This window comes from Triticum urartu, chromosome 7A (assembly GCF_056163025.1).
Source record: "Triticum urartu cultivar PI428250 chromosome 7A, HENAU_Tu73, whole genome shotgun sequence".
Classification (NCBI taxonomy): domain Eukaryota; kingdom Viridiplantae; phylum Streptophyta; class Magnoliopsida; order Poales; family Poaceae; genus Triticum; species Triticum urartu.
The window spans coordinates 326,603,106-326,622,899 of record NC_141879.1 but is presented as its reverse complement, the minus strand read 5'-3'; the positions used below and the strand labels follow the sequence as shown (position 1 = coordinate 326,622,899).

At 43.9% G+C, this 19,794-nt stretch overlaps 1 long non-coding RNA gene across 1 annotated transcript; it reads left to right on the top strand.

The window, feature by feature from the left end:
* Positions 1-9,489: 9,489 nt before the first annotated feature.
* On the top strand, positions 9,490-12,886 carry LOC147959500 (uncharacterized). The gene is made up of 4 exons (XR_015610995.1): positions 9,490-10,046; positions 10,269-10,322; positions 10,603-10,739; positions 11,498-12,886. It is a non-coding gene; the product is annotated as an uncharacterized LOC147959500 (long non-coding RNA).
* Positions 12,887-19,794: the final 6,908 nt, after the last annotated feature.

Sequence of the window (19,794 nt, the reverse complement as noted above, 5' to 3'; positions counted from 1 at the left end):
TCAACCAGCAATCACAAGAGAACTTAACAACATGATGGCGAGTAAGAAGAGAATGCTCCCAAGAAAATGAAGGGTGGCAGACAAGCAATTAAAAACATAGTTGAATGTATCTCCCATGACCGTTATGATACTGTTTCAAGCAAAACAAAGCAGCAGAGAGATAAGCGTATGCAATGGATTCGACGCCATTGGGTGCGAAAATGGTTCAACTATGAATTTGTTCATCCTCGGTTTGCTCAGAACTTTGCATTTCATCCACCATGGGGTGACTGTCGGAAAATTTCTCTCATCAAACCAAGTGATCCCCAGGAGAGACCGCCGCCTCCACCAGATGCTCATGGGTCTTCCCTTTGCACACCCGAATCTTATCCTGATGAGCTTGCCAAGCGTCAATGCAATGCCATCAAGCGAGCCAAGAGGGCCATAGAGAAGAAAAAGGCTGAAGGTAAATCTGAAGGTCGCTCTAAACGCAAGCATGATCCCAGTGTTGCATCCAAGCAAAAGAGTGCACTGAAGAAGAAAACGGTTGAGTTAGCTGATGATGTTGCCACAAGTGGTTCTTCGAATAATGATGACCTCCACCCACACAGGAAGAAGTTGTTGCTGCCTCCAGCGAGCAAGTAAATATCACTACTTCAATGATGTTGCCTGATCTTCGGGTCCAAACAGTTTGTATACCACCACCAAAGAAGATCTCTACTAGGAAAACTCCAGCTACCACCGTCACCATGAAAGAGCATGTGAATACAACTCCTCAACCAGATGCTATCAATTTGAAGGATTTGGTAGTTGATGCTCCTGTGAGTACTGCTAAGCCAGACGAACAAAATTCCAAGCCAAAAGCAAAGAAAATCAAAGCGCCTACTACCAAGCATAATGCTCCTCAAGCTACTACTCCAAAGGAGAAGGCTGCTAAGTTTGCTACCACAGTAATTCAGTCTTTGGCTTCTCAACCTCCTTCCGAGCAAGTTCCAATGCAAACTGCTCCAGTTGCACACTCTGATGCCCTCACTACTATAATCGTGGGTTCATCATGGAACACCTTGATAATTTCGTGGACAATTCATTCGATGGTGAAGTGGCCTCTCTGCCTATCCCACCTGAAGTTATTACATATGCCACTTCTGGTGTTCAGGAGATGAGAGAAGATGAAGTTGAAACCAACACTCTTTCTGCCGAACTAAATGACCTTGATGGTCGAATGAAAACCGCCTCTTCAAAATTTGTGATTAAAGCACTCGAAGATTCCTACAAGGACATCAATCGTGCCATGGCTCTCCTCCAAAACAGAAGGTTGCACTTCCACACAGATCTAGATGAAATTGTTCTCAAGATTTCTGATGAGCATCAAGCAAAGGTTACTAGCTACCAATGATCTAGTCAAATGTAATGCCCTCGATGCGGCTATATCTCCTTCGTGTCGAAGCACGACTTAGAGGCATAACCGCATTGAAAGCAATGTCGCAAGTGAGGTAATCTTTGCAAACAACCCATGTAATATAAATAAAGGGGAAAGGATACATAGTTGGCTTACACTCGCCACGTCACACAAATACATGAATAACATTACATTCATCCAATACACTCAGGGTCCGACTATGGTACCCAAAATAAAGATAAACCCCAAATGCGACAAAGTCCCCGATCGCCCCAACTGGGCACCACTACTGATCATCTGGGAAAGACACATAGTAATGACGAGAGTCTTCATCGAACTCCCACTTGAGCTCAAGCGCATCATCTGGAGCGGTATCATCAGTCCCTGCATCTTGTTTAGGAAGGAATCTGTGAGTCACGGGGACTCAGCAATCTCACACCCCCACGATCAATACTATTTAAGCTTATAGGTAAGGCAAGGTATGATGAGGAGCTGCAGCAAGCGACTAGCATATATGGTGGCTAACCTATTCGCAAAAGAGAGCGAGAAGAGAAGACAAAAGCACGGTCGAACAACTATGATCAAGAAGTGATCCTAGAACAACCTACGTCAAGCATTACTCCAACACCGTGTTCACTTCCCGGACTCCGCCGAGAAGAGACCATCACGGTTACACACGCGGTTGGTGCATTTTAATTAAGTTAAGTCTCAAGTTATCTACAACCGGACATTAACAAATTCCCATCTGCCCATAACCGCGGGCATCGCTTATGAAAGTTCAAATCCCTGCAGGGGAGTCCCAACTTAGCCCATCATAAGCTCTCACGGTCAACGAAGGATATTCCTTCTCCCAAGACAATCCAATCAGACTCGACATCCCGGTTACAAGACATCCTCGACAATGGTAAAACAAGTCCAGCAACATCGCCCGAATGTGCCGACAAATCCCGATAGGAGCTGCACATATCTCGTTCTCAAGGCACACTCAGATAAGTCAAGCTACGAGTAAAACCAACCCTCGAGTTTCCCCGAGGTGGCCCCGCAGGCTGCCCAGTTCGGACCAATACTCAGAGGAGCACTGGCCCAGGGGGGTTTAAATAAAGATGACCCTTGGGCTCCAGAAACCCAAGGGAAAAAGAGGCTAGGTGGCAAATGGTAAAACCAAGGTTGGGCATTGCTGGAGGAGTTTTGTTCAAGGCGAACTGTCAAGGGGTTCCCATTATAACCCAACCGTGTAAGGAACGCAAAATCCGGGAACATAACACCGATATGACAGAAACTAGGGCGGCAAGAGTGGAACAAAACACCAGGCATAAGGCCGAGCCTTCCACCCTTTACCAAGTATATAGATGCATTAAGATAACAAGATAATATGCTGATATCCCAACAATAAACATGTTCCAATAAGGAACGATCTCCAATCTTCACCTGCAACTAGCAATGCTATAAGAGGGGCTGAGCGAAGCGGTAACATAACCAAACAACGGTTTGCTAGGACATGATGGGTTAGAGGTTTGACATGGCAATTTTGGAGGCATGATAAGAAAGTGGTAGGTATCGTAGCATAGGAATAGCAAAAGAGCGAGCATCTAGCAAGCAAAGATAGAAGTGATTTCGAGGGTATGGTCATCTTGCCTGCAAAGTACTCAGAGTTGCCTTGATCCTCGTAAGCGAACTCAACGGGCTCCTCATTCACGAACTCGTCTCCCGGCTCTACCCAAGCAAGTACAACAAGCAAAAGGAACACAATCAACCATGTGCAATGCTCAAGCAACATGATGCAAACATGGTATGATATGTGGGATGCGATATGTGATGCATATGCATGATTTGCAAAGGAATGAAAGAACCTGGCCTCAACTTGGAAATCCAAGAGTGCCACTGGAAAGGTGAGGTGATCGGTTGAAATCGATATAAAGATCACCGGAATCGGATGCACGGTTTGGAAATGGCAAGCAAAACAAATATGGCACCGGTCTGCGATAATCATGTCAACAATCTGCCAGGATCATTTTATAGCAAAAGTAGAGCTCAATTGACTCAAGCTAGGGTGATCCATAATTTCAAACAAAGACATGGATGGATAGAGCACCACAATGTTAACAAAACATCCTTACTGATCATCCTCAAAAGAGGCACGGATCACTAGGAAACAACATGAACATATGGCATAAAAACAAAAACAGGACAAGGACTTGGAGAAATTTTAAGTCCCTGAAATCAGCATCAGCGATTACGCTACTTTGCAAGCTTGTGCTAGTCACCACAGATATCACAAAAATACATGGCAAGCACCCCTGTAAAGATGGCATGGCATATAACAAAACACATGTAGAGCTCATGATCATAGCATGCACACATTAATCATGGCAAAAATGACAAAAGGCCATTTGCTGTAACAGATCTGACAAATTCATCACATAGCCCTCTTCCAACAGCATTTCGGGCATCAAGATGAGCTCAAAGGAAAATGATGCAATGAGATGAAATTATGTACTCGTCGAGACGAACATTTTGATATGCTACACGCACGAATCAGAGCTACGGATGCAAAGTTATGACATGTCAAAGTATGCAAAAATCTAGGGTTACGGGATGAAAAAGTCAACCGAGGTTTGTCTCAGATCTAGATCCAGATCCGGACGGTTACTGTAGCAGATGTGCTCGACGGAGGTTCGCGGGAGACGGGGATGACACCGAAGCTAAGGAGAGCTCGCCGGGGTGCTGCCGGAGTCAAAGCGGAAGGAGACGGCGTCGGTGATGCCTGCGGGGCGGCGCGCGGCTTGCCGGTGCGCCGGCGTCGGTCGCCGTTGTAGTGGAGCCGCGGCGGCCAGAGAGGTACGGCGGAGGGCGGCGGAGCGTTGCCGGCGGCAAGGCGCGGCGAGGAAGGGCGGGGGGGGGGGGGGGGGAGGCGCCCTGGCGGCGCGGGCGGCGGATGGGCCTCGGGGGCCCGATTTGGGCTCCCTGGGCCGGCGGCGGAGAAGGTGGCGGCGTGCCACGTAGCGGGACGTGGTTGGCGGCGGCGGTCTCGTCTGGCACGGGCGGACGTGTCCGACCGCGTGGAGAGGAATTTTAGGGTTTGAGACGAGGGGATCCGGGATTTTTGGAAGGGGATCTATTTATAGAGGTAGATGGGGCTAGGAAGCTCCAAATGGGGTGCGGTTTGTGGCCACGCGATCGTGATCAAATGCTCTAGATGATGGGAGAGGTTTTGGTGGGTTTTGGGCCAAATTGAAAGGGTGTTGGGCTGCAACACACACGAGGCCTTCTCGGTCCCTCGGTTAACCGTTGGAGTATCAAACGAAGTCCAAATGGCACGAAACTTGACAGGAGGTCTACCGGTAGTAAACCAAGGCCGCATGACAAGACTCGGTCCAATCCGAACACGTTTAACACCCGCACACGAAAAGAGGTAGAAATGACCACGGGAGGACATAGGAGCGCCGGAATGCAAAACGGACAACGGGGAAAATGCTCGGATGCATGAGACGAACACGTATGCAAATGCAATGCACATGCTGACATGATATGAGATGCATGAAAAGGACCACAACACACGGAGACAAAAACTCGACAACGGAGAAAATAAAATAACTTAGTGCCGGATACGGCAAGAGTTGGAGTACAAATAAGGTAAATTACATCCGGGTGTTACATCAAAGGCCACATTGATCAAGTTGCTCGACAAAAGAAGAAGCAATGAAAGAAGATTGTGAAGAAAAATGTCCCTCGTGTTACGAAAGAAAAGCACCTGAACAACCAGAGGCTCGGTCTCAGGAAGAAAAATCTCCTGAGATAGTTATTCCTTTGCATTCTCCTGTGAGAGACTCGGATGCTCCTCCCTCGTCAAGGCCAACTGAATTAGTGCTTGTGACCTCCCCTGTTCAAGCTGATATTCTACCCCAGCAAAATGTTTCTGAGGATGGTGAAATCCCTCGCTCCGAGCCCCAAGCTTCTGCGACTCATGAAACTATTGAACAACAACAACAGATTCCCATGGACGAACCTCAACCGCCTCTAGTGCTTGATTCGGCCTAAGTGCCTACAGTCACGGAATCTGCTCAAATGCTTACTGCCTTTGCAGCTCCCACCATTGTGCCACTAGCTCCTTATCACATTAAGTTATCTGTCAACACAACGACAAAAATGCAATATGTTGGTCCCTCCGAGCAAAATTTTGTATCTGCTCGCCACATTGACTCCGTTGTATATGGCGATGAATTTATTTCACCTGAAGATGAACTCAAATATCCATATCCTCGTGAAGGACTGACATTGTTCTCGTCAGGAGATGGCGCCAAAGGTCCTCCTTTCAATCGGAATGCGCATCCCAAATTCTTTCAAGATAGTCCATATGATGGGCCGCACACTTTGGAATCGCCTCGCTTCTGGACTAAGGAGCATGCTATATATTACACTCGGGTCCTCTTTGAGAGCAGGACGATCTTTTGACATGAATATCTGGACATCCCTGCTATGCGTAATATTGGTTGCTTCAATCAGTTGCTGCAAGATTTGGATGGTTTCTGCCTCACCAAGGTATTCGAGTTTGAGCATCCTTGGAACTGAGATATTATTTTTCAGTTCTATGCTACTCTGTATATCTCTAGGGATGAAACCGACAGCTCAAAATGGATTATGGAGCGGATGACCAAAGGAAAACTCATCAAATGCACTTCAACAGATTTTGTCTCGCACTTCCATCTCCCTTGATTCGACCATGGGGATACTGAAATTCGGGTGCACAACATAGATGTCATATCAGATGAAACCTTTTGGTGCACTATGGATTTAGAAAAGATTCATGACTACACTGGTGCTCCCCATCCAGAGCACTTAATGTTTGAGAATCAGACCATATATCATATGTTCTCTTACAAAATTTTCCCTCTGTCTGGGATGAATGCAGGTAAGTCCATCTCAGATATTCTTAGGAACACTATCTATGCCATATCTAAGCGGTATATCTTCGATGTTGAGGACATGTTTATGCGGATTTTGAAGGATTCTGCTCAATATCCCTTTTGCATCAAAGTGTTTGCACCATGGATCCAGAAAGTGTTTGACCACGCTATGCGTACAGAGTATCTGGCGAAAGTTAGTGATAAAAGCTTCATACCTCCTGTTCGTGATACCTTGCAAGTTATGGAAGATATTTCTTCGGGAAAATTGCCCATGTCAAGCCCTCATGATTATCACAAGCATTTTGAAGGGCCATGTCTCCCTCAGCGTGAACGAAGGATTTTTCCTCAACCTCCATCGCAACTCGAAGTCAGTTTGCATACACAACAACTACTGCTGAAAGCACATCTGAGGATTGACACAAAAAAGAACACCTCACCGCCGCGCTAAACGCTCTCAACAATTGCACCAAGATTGTGCATCTGATTGCGATGAAAACAAGAAGAGGCTCTGGAAATTGCTTCGCAAGTTCTTTACAAAGTAACAACTCCTAAATATCAATCTCCAAGAGCTCTATGATTACATTGACAAAGGCTTCAGTGTTGAAGATTTCTAAGATAGGTGTACCCCTCCTCTTCCTGTTCATGAGCCAACTACTGATCTTCTGCATATCAATCTTCACAAACTTCTCGAAGAATCTAAAGCCACTTCACCGACTGAGAAACCTGCTGAAGGCAATGCGCTATCCGGTGTTCCTCATGTGGCTGCCCAGAATATGCCCTCGTCTTCTCAGCCCTAAGTTGTGATCCCTAAAGGCAAATCTGCTGCTGCTGAAGACGAAACTGATCCAGTCACTTACGAAGAAGAAATCACCTCGGACAGTTCTTCTGGAGATGCCACCGAGTGAACCAAGCTCTGCGTTTTTGCACTCATGTTATTCGTCACCTTTTTTACACTAGTTGACAGAAGGGGGAGGATTACATCGAGTCTCGATAGATTTTCTTTCTGTGTTTCTTTGGTTTGGTTTCATGCAAGTTTGAAACTTTTGGTCTAAACTTATATCCTCTAAGTTGTAAGACTCCTGTGCTATAATATTAATAACCCCGCATACTGCACCATTTCTCTCGAAGCATTTTTTGCAGGTGGAATTATCACCGGAAGTTCTTAACGATTGCACTACAATCTCGATGGATTATATATCATCAGTGCAAATCATTGACTCGAGTGATTGAAACCTCCTTTGTATACTTCAATATTTGTAGGAGAATTAATCTCTTATCTTTATCCATGCATATATTTAGGGGGAGTCTATTTCATCATCGAGCAAAGTAACACTTATTCACTCTTGTGGTATTACTTATCACTTATCTATCTTCACTTTGATGATTATATGCTTCTCGCTTGTGCCATAGTATTGTGTTTCTTTCTTTATGAGATGCACTCACATAAACATATACCAAATTAACATCAATTAACATTTATTCTTACATAAACATATAGCACATTAACATCAACCAACATTTATTCTTACATGATGTCATCCATGCACATAAATCAATCTATCAGGTATTCATCACATCCAGTCACCTTTGCTAAGGACGATTGGTACATGGGTGGAATGTTGTCTCCATTCTACTCAAGACAAACTTTTTTCCTTGTACTGCAAATCCAATCATATCGATACATCTAACTAATATTTAGTATTTTTTACCTTTGATGGAAATGAATTAGAAACACGTATGATTGCCAACACATATACTCTTTTTTAATTCAAAGGCTTGTCTACTTCACCCTCTTCTAGTTGACTTTTATGGACTCCCTATATAGAACTCCATAATTGAAAATATATATAAAAATATTTTGTAGCATCATATAAGAATAGGGTCTTCTAAGATGTGACAATCCTAGGTTGATGTTATAGATAGTATCAAGAATATTAGCGGTTGTGCAAATCTTTGATAAAGGGCACGTAATAGTTCCATGTAAAAACATTTAAATTATGTAAAACAGAAAAATCTACCAAATCTTAATGAAAAAGAAAGTGGTCTATAATGGATCAGACACTCTCTCAAAAAGCTTCAAATATTTCAGCTTAACAAATTTAGAAAATATAGTGAGTGTGTGCCGAGGCCATAGTTTGCCAGCATAATTGTGGTTGGTCTTTATTCACAAATAAGATATGGATGCTAACCAAAGAATCTAAGCAAACAAATTCATATAGATGTTTCATGCCATTTCTGCTCAATCTGTTCTGGATAGAAGTTTCACATAAGACAGGATAGAACATTGGATATGTTTTCTCACAAAGGTATATTATGTTTTCTCATGAATGAAAAGACGACCGCTCTAGTATGCAGATATCTATAAACTTATTATTAAGAAAGTAGCCATAGCTGTGCCATGCGTACCTCTATATCCGTGTTATTATCCTTTCAAGATCTCCTACTCCTGACCAGATCAAAAAGAAAAGAAAAGGGTAATTAAACATGTACGCCCATTAACAAATCCAAACTCAGTGTTAACAACAGCCACTTATATATATTTGGACGTACATAGAAATTAGTTATTTCTTAATTGTTTGCTTATTTAAAAATGTACTCGTTATAGCAGAAAGAAAGACTAACCTTTATTGGTGAGCACTACAATACATACCAACATGCTATCATGCTGTTGCCATCTCTCACACTTCATGATTACATCTTGTTACATCCAACTGTACACCGTCGACATCCTCTCCCTTCAACAAATTCTCACGGTGATTGCCTTAAATCTATTTACACCATATGATTAGAGCAACTTCATGGAGTCTGATGTTGCTGCACAAATTCTCCTCCAATTCCATCTGCAACCCTTGTACAAAAGAACAACATATTTGCTAATTTGGGATTTTTCATTGAGCACCTAGCAAACAATTCAAAGAAACCATGAGGAGCATGGCACCAACCAAACTAATCATAGTAAATCATGAGAGCAGAAGCCTCTCAACCTATTACAGGGAATCAAGTCCACATTAATTGTTGTAAGAATAAAACCGTATTGTAGATCAGCAACCCAGTGGTTGATAAAATAACCTTGACACAACCCATTAATTGAACTTATAAAGGATGAGCAGGTTGGTAGTCACAACCGCGACATCCACTCAACTGTGAATAGTCCTAAGACTCGGGCGGCAGCGAGCGAAAAAGCAGCAGTGAAAGAAAAAGAAATGACCCCACGTCCTCCCACGCCCCTCCTCCTCCCACGCCCGACCCCCTCCTCCTCCTTTCCTCCTCACGTCCTTCCTCACAACCCTAGCCGGTGCCCCCTCCTCCTCCCACCTCAGTCACCGCCGCCTCCTCCTCCTCCTCCTCCCACCTCAGTCGCCTCCTAGGAAAGCTCGGCATGATGGGGTGGCCATGGAGCGCGCCCCGTATTGAGAGACAAGGCGGCTCCCAAGCAGGGCATCCGGCAGCGCTGGCCTCTCCTCTCCTACGCCATTGCTTCCCACCCCTCCTCATCTCGTGCGGGCAGGGAGGTGAGCTTCTCCGATGGCGGCGGTGACCTGCAGTGAAACGGCAACGACGGTGGCGGTGGCGCTCGATTTGATCTATAGGAGAGAGAGAAGATGAGAGGGAGAGAGAGAAGGAAGGAGAGGAGGGAGAAATAGAGAGGAAAGAGGAGAGGGATGTGCGGCGGCGGACGGGAGAGGGTCACTGGAAGGAACAACTAGTCACCGTTCACACCGCGTTGGGCCAGAGATGGCTCTGTACAACCCACACGTCCGCAGGTTCCTTCTTCCTTCCTGCTGCTCCCCTCTTTTGATTAGCTATGCCTGCTATCGCTGGGCAGAACTTTAGGCAAGTTAACCTTCCAATTCAATACACATCTGCACAAGGAGAAGAGCCCATGTTAGCTTTTCTTTTTGCAGATTAGACCAATAATCTACATCAGTTGATTTGAGGGTGTGCTGAATGTGATATTTAATGAATATGGTCATTCTGTTGTTCAGAGTACACAAGTGGTTGCCCCTGAAGTCTCCTCCTTACCTGACTTATTCATTAAGGTAAGATTTTGATTGTCTCAATTTGTCGCTTTAGTTCCACATTAACCATGAATTGTTGTGTGTAAATTCTCATATCCCGTCAAGTTCATATGTATAAATCAAGTGGGTTGAAGTGTGCTGTGAATTTCCTGAAGAAGTTTACTTGAGATATTATATGCACGGTGTGGATTGTTGAGTTTGCTTGGTTAATGGAATGCCATGCCTGCGCAGATCAACAGGGGGAAGGTCCAGGGTGAGACCTTCAAGAGGGATTTGATGTTGCTATTATTTTCATTTGCAGATAGAGGATGTGATTCCAGCAAGACAGTGACGATGGAGATGACAAGTGAGACCTTCAAGAGGGATTCCAGCAAGACAGTGACGATGGAAGGACTATTAGCATATGCTCACATGCAGGATCACTAGAAGCATATAAAGGTATCCACAATGATGGTTGCTTTCTTATCGACAAAGAATTGAATTATAATTTTAGACGGTAAGAATAGTTGTCTTTTCATTTGTTAGAAAACATAGTGCACCTTTATAATCGTAGTAGTATGCAATGGTAAATCATGTATTTCTGTTTAAAACCGCAACCTGTAATTGTTTGATGTCATGAAATGTCTTAAGTTAGCCTCCAGACTATCTGCATTGTCAAGGTAACATTTGTAGGTTATAATATGCAGATCGATAATCCCGGTTCAGTTTGAGCTTTCCATGTGATTTTTTACCTGAATATTAGGATCACAATTTAACTTAAATTAGCAGTATAGTGTCAATGGGCGTCATCCGAAGCTAATAAGATGTTGTTACTGAAGAACAGCCCCCTGCTACTTGCACAGTACGTGAAAAACACCCTAAATAGATTAAAGAAATCATACTTGACTGTGATTGCATTTGGCTGACGCTTACGTGTATTTTCCGTTGGTAGATCAAGGGGGTAATCTTCTACATTACAGGTCCAAGCTTTCAATGCATTTTTCTATCTTTTTTTCATATCCCAGTCATCATCTGCAAGGCCGAAGCATGCATGTCTATATAGTTTTGTGGCACTGATTTCGTTCCATGCTAGTTTATTTCTAGCAGTTGGTCTGCTTCTTGATAGAGATTTTATCAGTATACTAAATTAAATAAGAAACTGAATGTGTACTGCTTTCACCTTCAGTTTGAACATGATTGTCTTATTTGTGACATAGGTGAAAATTAGCAAGCAAGCTACAGTCGGTGCATGGATGGCCAAGTTTACTTGTTACTTTATGAAGATGATGATTCCTCATGAGGACATGACTACCTTGGATATGACCAAAAATATTACATACATGTATATTTGTGAGGTAATTTCTAATGCAAACTATGCAATAATTTATTTATGTCATCCAGGACAAAAATACTTCACAGACTTTTTTGCCATGTGTCGGTGTACAAAAGTAGAGGCCCTTCTGTACCCCTTTACTTGTGCACGGGCAGTCGTAGCCACACCTGTGGCTGGGCTCGGCAGGGCAGAGGAAGCAAAGACACAAGGCTGCCGAGGCAGCACCCATGCCAGGAGCATAAAGAGCAAACGGACAAGATGGGCTTCCCCCGGCAAGAGCCTTGCTGGGACGGCGTGCATGGCCCCGGCGAGAGCCTTGCCGGGGCAACCTGCCCAACACCAGCAAGATCGCCATCCTTGAGCCTGAGAGTTATGACGCCATCGACAACTTCAAGACCAAGGCTCGGGAGCGCCTGCATGGTGCCATGCGGATCTTGGTGAAAACTAAAGGCCTACAAACCTAGATGAGCACCAGAAGACGAAGACCCCCGGCAAGATCCTTGCCGGGGACGCTGTAGGGCCGAGGCCAGGCCTGCACTTACCAATGCTTCGATGACCCGCGCTCGCTTCGACGAGGCGACCAGCCTACCAAGTAGGCATGCACTTGCGTGGCAGCATGCAGCTTCTAGGCCAACCAGCCAAGCACCTGCGTGGTGGCATGCAGATCTTCCTGAAGACCCTGCCACCGCACCAGCTCATCAGCCAGCCAGCGTGGCGTTGCATGCCTCGTCACCTTGACGCGCGTCGAAGCAAGGCGAGGCAACTATGGATGGGATGAGCTTCTCTACCGTCCTCGATAAAGCAAGAGAACACATAGACGGTGCATTAAATGCGTTTGTCCTAGGATATCAGGAGATAAACTTGTACACTTTACATACTTTCGACCTCCTATGTGCCATTGTGGCGACCCCTTTGACATATAAAAGGAGGCCCGAGGCGTATTGAGGAAGGATTCGGACTCTTTGGACTGGGCATGCACCGCAGCTAGTTTAGGAGCTCAAGAACACTAAATACACACAAAGTAGGACTAGGGTTTTATGCATCGCTTGTGGCCCGAACCTGGGTAAAAATCCCACCGAGTTGATCTTCTAGACACGCTCTTTGAGTAGTCCCACGCCCCGCAACCATAGAAGGGATTCCAACGAGGGATCCCATAGGTGTCGTTCCAGAACCCCGACATCTTTGGCATGCCAGGTAGGGGGCCCTGAGGCTGCGAAAATACGGTTTTGAAGCCAACTCATCGACTCCTTCGTCGCGATGGCTCCCAAGAAGAAGGCGATCACAGTGATCGGCTCGTCTGGGGCCAAACCACCCGTCCCAGTGCGGGCGGACGACGGAGTGGTCGCGGATGGTGGCAGAGACATGGCCCGTGAGCATCCATGACACTCTGGCAATCGGAGCCAGGCGAGCGGCACCGTGCATGCCCGAGACGACGAGACGCGTGTCGCTGGCCCCGGGGGCGGGGCCGTGCTGCCCACGGGCGGCGCGGCAACCTCCTGGACGCCCCAACCGACACCGGCGCCACGACCTTCCTAGGCCATGCTTGACGAGCAACACCGCGACGTTGGTGCCTCCGGACATGGCCGCAGGAAGATCCCTTTGCGTCACTCTCCAGGCGCACCGGGCTGGCATGCGCGCCCAGACGCTGGCGGAAACGGCACGCGATAGCGAGACCGTGATAGAGCTCCTTCTAACATGGTTAGAAGTCGGAGCGTGTCACGGTCCACACAGCTTTCACCGCCACCTACACCAGCGGAAGCGTTGGCACGCGTGCAACTACTCCTCGACTTCCCTCCAGCAGCGGAGAAGCTCGACGAGTGGAGGGCCACCATTCGAAGCCTCATCACCTTCACCAACAAAGATGAGCCGCGCCCAATGGGACCCTCGTGCTGGCATTCTGTCGAGCCAGTGCATGCCGGCATGGGAGGACTGGGGACGCTGTGACCATGTGCACTCTCCTCGCCCACGGCTGCAACAACAGCCGCCGGCTCGCCGGGCCGACGCCCGCGGCAACATTTCTACGGTGTCGTCTGACCCGTGAGCCCGCCGTGACCAACGTCAAGTCCTTCAGGAGCGAGCTCGGGAAGACGCTCGGACCACTGTCGAGCGGCGGCGAGACATGCGCCATCAGTCAGATAGGCGCACGGGACCCAATGTGGACCGTGATACGTCCATTTTGCATCATGCTTTTATATCGATATTTATTGCATTATGGGCTGTTATTACACATTATGTCACAATACTTATGCATATTCTCTCTTATTTTACAAGGTTTACATGAAAAGGGAGAAGGCCGGCAGCTGGGATTTTAGGCTGGAAAAGGAGCAAATATTAGAGACCTATTCTGCACAACTCCAAAAGTCCTGAAACTTCACGAAAGTTATTTCCAGAATATATAAAAATATTGGGCGTAAGAAGTACCTGAGGGGGCCCACACCCTCGCCACGAGGGTGGGGGCACGCCCTACCCCCTGGGCGCACCCCTGCCTCGTGGGCCCCCTGGTGGCCCTCCGATGCCCATCTTCTGCTATTATGTGGTCTTTCATCCGAGAAAAAATAATAAGCAAGCTTTCGGGAAGAAACTCCGCCGCCATGAGGCGGAACCAATCTAGGGCTCCTGCAGAGCTGTTCTGCCGGGGAAACTTCCCTCCGGGAGGGGGAAACCATCGCCATCATCATTGATGTCTACTACACAACCTTCTTCTTGTAGACAATGTTGGGTCTCCAAGTGCTGTGGTTTGTTGGACATTAGCAAATTTCCCTCCAGTGGATGACCTAAGGTTTATCAATCCGTAGGAGGCGTAGGATGAAGATGGTCTCTCTCAAGCAACCCTGCAACCAAATAACAAAGAGTCTCTTGTGTCCCCAACACACCCAATACAATGGTAAATTGTATAGGTGCACTAGTTCGGCGAAGAGATGGTGATACAAGTGGTATATGGATGGTAGATAAAGGTTTTTGTAATCTGAAAATATAAAAACAGCAATGTAACTAATGATAAACGTGAGCACAAACGGTATTGCAATGCATTTAAACAAGGCCTAGGGTTCATACTTTCACTAGTGAAATTTCTCTCAACAATTATAACATAATTGGATCATATAACTATCCCTCAACATGCAACAAAGAGTCACTCCAAAGTCACTAATAGCGGAGAACAAACGAAGAGATTATGGTAGGGTACGAAACCTCCTCAAAGTTATCCTTTCTGATCGATCTATTCAAGAGTCCGTAGTAAAATAACATGAAGCTATTCTTTCCGTTCAATCTATCATAGAGTTCGTACTAGAATAACACCTTAAGACGCAAATCAACCAAAACCCTAATGTCACCTAGATACTCCAATGTCACCTCAAGTATCTGTGGGTATGACTATACGATATGCATCACACAATCTCAGATTCTTCTATTCAAACCAACACAAAGTACTTCAAAGAGTGCCCCAAAGATTCTACTGGAGAGTCAAGACGAAAACTTGTGCCAACCCCTATGCATAGGTTCATGGGAGGAACCCGTAAGTTGTTCACCAAAACATACATCAAGTGGATCACGTGATATCCCATTGTCACCACAGATAAGCACAACAAGACATAAATCAAGTGTTCCCAAATCCTTAAAGACTCAATCCGATAAGATAACTTCAAAGGGAAAACTCAATCCATTACAAGAGAGTAGAGGGGGAGAAACATCATAAGATCCAACTATAATAGCAAAGCTCACGATACATCAAGATCGTACCACCTCAAGAACACTAGAGAGAGAGATCAAACACATAGCTACTAGTACATACCCACAGCCCCGAGGGAGAACTACTCCCTCCTCGTCATGGAGAGCACCGGGATGATGAAGACGGCCATCGGTGAGGGATTCCCCCCTCCGAGAGGGTGCCAAAACGGGTCTAGATTGGTTTTCGGTAGCTACGGAGGCATCTGGCAGCGGAACTCCCGATCTATTCTGCTCCCTGAAGTTTTTAGGCTATATGGGTATATATAGGAGGAAGAAGTACGTTGGTGGATCTCCGGGCTGTCCACGAGGCAGGGGGGCGTCCAGGGGGTGGGCGCGCCCCCACCCTCATGGGCAGCCCGGGACCCTCCTGGCCCATCTCCGATACTCCGTGGGCTTCTTCTGGTCCAAAAATAAGTTCCGTGAAGTTTCAAGTCAATTGGACTCCGTTTGATTTTCCTTTTCTGCCATACTCTAAAACAAGGAAAAATCAGAAACTGGCACTGGTCTCTAGGGTAATAGGTTAGTCCCAAAAATCATATAAAATAGCATATAAATGCATATAAAACATCCAAGGTTGATAATATAATAGCATGGAACAATAAAAAATTATAGATACGTTGGAGACGTATCAGCATCCCCAAGCGTAATTCCTGCTCGTCCTCGAGTAGGTAAATGATAAAAACAGAATTTTTGATGTGGAATGCTACCTAACATATTTATCCATGTAGTTCTCTTTATTGTGGCAAGAATATTCAGATCCATATGATTCAATACAAAAGTTTAATATTTACATAAAAATAATAATTCTTCAAGCATACTAACCAAGCAATTAAGTCTTCTCAAAATAACATGGCCAAAGAAAGCTATCCCTACAAAATATATAGTCTGGCTATGCTCTATCTTCACCACACAAAATATTTAAATCATGCACAACCCCGATGACAAGCCAAGCAATTGTTTCATACTTTTGATGTTATCAAACTTTTAATCTTCACGCAATATATGAGCGTGAGCCATGGATATAGCACTATATGTGGAATAGAAGGGTGGTTGTGGAGAAGACAAAAAGGAGAAGATAGTCTCACATCAACTAGGCGTATCAACGGGCTATGGAGATGCCCATCAATAGATATCAATGTGAGTGAGTAGGGATTGCCATGCAACGGATGCATTAGAGCTATAAGTGTATGAAAGCTCAACAAAAGAAACTAGTGGGTGTGCATCCAACTTGCTTGCTCACGAAGACCTAGGGCATTTTGAGGAAGCCCATCATTGGAATATACAAGACAAGTTCTATAATTAAAGATTCCCACTAGTATATGAAAGTGACAACATAGGAGACTCTCTATCATGAAGATCATGGTGCTACTTTGAAGCACAAGTGTGGTAAAAGGATAGTAGCATTGCCCCTTCTCTCTGTTTCTCTCATTTTTTTTGTTTTTTGGGCCTTCTCTTTTTTATGGCCTTTTATTTTTTTAATTTTTTTTCGTATGGAGTCTCATCCCGACTTGTGGGGGAATCATAGTCTCCATCATCCTTTCCTCACATGGGACAATGCTCTAATAATGATGATCATCACACTTTTATTTACTTACAACTCAAGAATTACAACTCGATACTTAGAACAAAATATGACTCTATATGAATGCCTTCGGCGGTGTACCAGGATGTGCAATGACTCATGAGTGACATGTATGAAAGAATTATGAACGGTGGCTTTGCCACAAATACGATGTCAACTACATGATCATGCAAAGCAATATGACAATGATGGAGCGTGTCATAATAAATGGAACAGTGGAAAGTTGCATGGCAATATATCTCGAAATGGCTATGGAAATGCCATAATAGGCAGGTATGGTGGCTGTTTTGAGGAAGTTATATGGTGGGTTTTAAGGTACCGGCGAAAGTTGCGCGGTACTAGAGAGGCTAGCAATGGTGGAAGGGTGAGAGTGCGTATAATCCATGGACTCAACATTAGTCATAAAGAACTCACATACTTATTGCAAAAATCTATTAGTTATCGAAACAAAGTACTACGTGCATGCTCCTAGGGGGATAGATTGGTAGGAAAATACCATCGCTCGTCCCCGACCGCCACTCATAAGGAAGACAATCAATAAATAAATCATGCTCCGACTTCATCACATAACGGTTCACCATACGTGCATGCTACGAGAATCACAAACTTCAACACAAGTATCCCTCAAATTCACAGCTACTCAATTAGCATGACTCTAATATCACCATCTTCATATCTCAAAACAAGCATCAAGTATCAAACTTCTCATAGTATTCAATGCACTTTATATGAAAGTTTTTATTATATCCCTCTTGGGTGCCCATCATATTAGGACTAAATTCATAACCAAAGCAAACTACCATGCTGTTTAGAGACTCTCAAGATGATATAAGTGAAGCATGAGAGATCAATTATTTCTATAAAATAAAACCACCACCGTGCTCTAAAAGATATAAGTGAAGCACTAGAGCAAATGACAAACTACTCCAGAAGATATAAGTGAAGATCAATGAGCAATCGAATGATTATGCAACTATGTGAAGAATCTCTAACATTTAAGAATTTCAGATCTTGGTATTTTATTCAAACAGAAATCAAAACTAAATAAAATAAAATGACGCTCCAAGCAAAACACATATCATGTGGTAAATACAAATATAGCTCCAAGTAAAGTTAACGATGAACGAAGACGAAAGAGGGGATGCCATCCGGGGCATCCCTAAGCTTAGGCTCTTGGTTGTCCTTGAATATTACCTTTGGGGTGCCTTGGGAATCCCCAATCTTAGGATCTTGCCACTCCTTATTCCATAGTCCATCAAAACCTAACCCAAAACTTGAAAACTTCACAACACAAAACTCAAAATAGAAAATCTCGTGAGCTCCGTTAGCAAAAGAAAACAAAACACCACTTCAAGGTACTGTAATGAACTCATTCTTGATTTATATTGGTGTTAAACCTACTGTATTACAACTTCTCTATGGTTTATAAACTCTTTTACTAGCCATAGATTCATCAAAATAAGTAAACAACACATGAAAAACAGAATAGTCTGTAGTAATCTGTAACTAACGCAAACTTATGGAACCCCAAAAATTCTAAAATAAATTGCTGGACCTGCGAAATTTATCTATTAATCATCTTAAAAAATAATTAACTAAATATCACTCTCCAAATAAAAATGGCAGCAATTCTCGTGAGCACTAAAGTTTCTGTTTTTTACAGCAAGATCAACAAGACTTTCCCCAAGTCTTCCCAACGGTTCTACTCGGCACAAACACTAATTAAAACATAAAAACTCAATCATAACAGAGTCTAGATAAATTATTTATAGCTAAATAGGAGCAAAAATCAAGTAACAAAAATAAAGTTGGGTTGCCTCCCAACAAGCGCTATCGTTTAACGCCCCTAGCTAGGCATGATGATTTCAATGATGCTCACATAAAAGATAGGAATTGAAACATAAAGAGAGCATCATGAAGAATATGACTAGCACATTTAAGTCTAACCCAGTTCCTGTGCATAGGGATTTTGTGAGCAAACAACTTGTGGGAACAAGAATCAACTTGCATAGGAAGGTAAAACCAGCATAACTTCAAAACTTTTAAGCACATAGAGAGGAAACTTGATATTATTGCAATTCCTACAAGCATATATTCCTCCCTCATAATAATTTTTAGTAGCATCAAGAATGAATTCAACAATATAACCAGCACCTAAAGCATTCTTTTCATGATCTACAAGCATAGAAAATTTACTACTCTCCACATAAGCAAGGTTCTTCTCATTAATAATAGTGGGAGCAAACTCAACAAAATAACTATCATGTGAGGCATAATCCAATTGAAAACTAAAATCATGATGACAAGTTTCATGGTTATCATTATTCTTTATAGCATACATGTCATCACAATAATAATCATAGATAGCAACTTTGTTCTCATAATCAATTGGAACCTCTTCCAAAATAGTGAATCATTACTAAATAAAGTCACGACCTCTCCAAATCAATTTCATCAATATAATCATCATAAATAGGAGGCATGCTATCATCAAAATAAATTTGCTCATCAAAACTTTGGGGACAAAAAATATCATCTTCATCAAACATAGCTTCCCCAAGCTTGTGGCTTTGCATATCATTAGCATCATGGATATTAAAGAGGGTTCATACTAATAACATTGCAATCATCCTCATCATTCAAAGATTTAGTGCCAAACATTTTAATGCATTCTTCTTCAAACACTTTGGCACAATTTTCCTTTCCACCATACTCATGAAAGATATTAAAAAGATGAAGTGTATGAGTCAAACTCAATTCCATATTTTTTTGTAGTTTTCTTTTATAAACTAAACTAGTGCTAAAAAAGAAACAAAAAGATTCGATTGCAAGATATAAAGATATACCTTCAAGCACTCACCTCCCTGGCAATG